Source organism: Condylura cristata, unplaced genomic scaffold (genome assembly GCF_000260355.1).
Source record: "Condylura cristata isolate star-nosed mole 26May11 unplaced genomic scaffold, ConCri1.0 scaffold00002, whole genome shotgun sequence".
NCBI lineage: Eukaryota > Metazoa > Chordata > Mammalia > Eulipotyphla > Talpidae > Condylura > Condylura cristata.
Genome location: NW_004567103.1, coordinates 2740910 through 2742413, shown reverse-complemented (window position 1 = coordinate 2742413; position 1504 = coordinate 2740910).

The following is a 1504-nucleotide window of genomic DNA, read 5'->3' as shown; positions in this document are numbered from 1 at the left end:
TGCCCGCACGCGCCGGCCGTGTGGGCGGGACGTGGGGGCCCCCAGGCGGGACGTGGGGGCCCAGCGCCTCTGGATTCCTGATCGGGGCTTAGGACGAAATGGCACCTCGAGACTAGAGTCTCGCGTTACCTTCCGGCAAAAGTGCAGAAGGGAGAACAGAATCCAGCCGCGGAGGAAAAACAGGCCGAGCCCGCTGCGCCTGAGTTGGATCCGGCCAGGGAGTGGCCCGGGGCGCGGCCCCTCCTGTCTCCCGCTGCCCCCTCAGCAGTGGGTTTCCGTGGATCCACCTGTTCTGCTCCCCACTGTGTCTCTGGGGCTCCCCGCCCCCACCTGCACCTCTTGCCTGTATCTCAGTTCTTATATTCATAAATAACTTAAATCTTACAAAAGGAAAACCAAGAGCCCTGAGCCAGCAGAAGTCCACCCCAGGGACCACTCCCATGTCCATCCCTTGACTCCGGGGCCAGGAGTTCCGGTTACGCCGAGAAGACGCCTGAAGCTCACTGGCCGCGCAGGCAGACTCCGCCCGTCCAGGATGTGGCCCCCGCGTGACCGTCACGGAGGCACCCAGAGCCCACTCTCCACCTGAGGTGCTCCCCTCCGTCCGAGGCGGAACAATTTGAGCAAGAAAATACAGCAGTCTTGGATTATAACTCAAACTGTGGGTGAATATTCACGAGTTCATACTGAAACAAGCGGTTTGCTGAATAAAAATGGAAACTAGAAGCATCCGGAATCATTTATGAAATAACCGCCCCTTCCCCTCCTCCGTCCCCAGGGCTGTCTACGAGTCGGTGCACAGCGACTCGTCCCAAGAGTGTAGCAGGGAAGGTAAAGGAAGGTGAGGAGGTAAAGCGAACTTGGCAGCGGGGACACCCGCCAGCACAGCTCGGGCGGGCATCCGCAGGCGCGCTGGCCACTGGGGCGCTTGGGGTCTGCTGGGGCCCCGTCCCAAGACTCAACCCCGGCCACTCCGAGCAAAACGTCAGACATTGCAGAAGACAGGCAACCTGACAGCTACTTCTCGCAGCATGACGGTCGTCGGAAACCGGCACGGCCACCAGAGGTGAAGCGCCCTGGCCGGAGTGCGGGCGCGGGAGCCGGACGTGAGAAGTCCCGACAGGAGGCCGACTGGGTGACGGTCACTTGGCATCGGCACAGTAATTACAGCAAATGGACTGAGCCAGGGGAAGACACTCGCGTGCGGAGCTGAGTGGCGGGTGTGTGGGTGCGCTGCCACCTCCTCAGGTTTTTGTTGGTATAAAACACTAAAATATACATAGTCTGATCTTTCAAAGAAGGCGCAGGAACCGACCTGAAGTCCCGTACTCGAAGCGGGGTCAAAGAATAAAACAGATACCTGTGAGTTTATGCTGCTGCGTCAGTGATTGCATAGTGCAGGAAGGAAAAGGGACACATCGTGGTCACAGAAAATTTCAAATCATAGAGAAGGAATGAGGGAGGTTGGTAATCACCGCTGGAACACCATAGTAATAGTGATGAT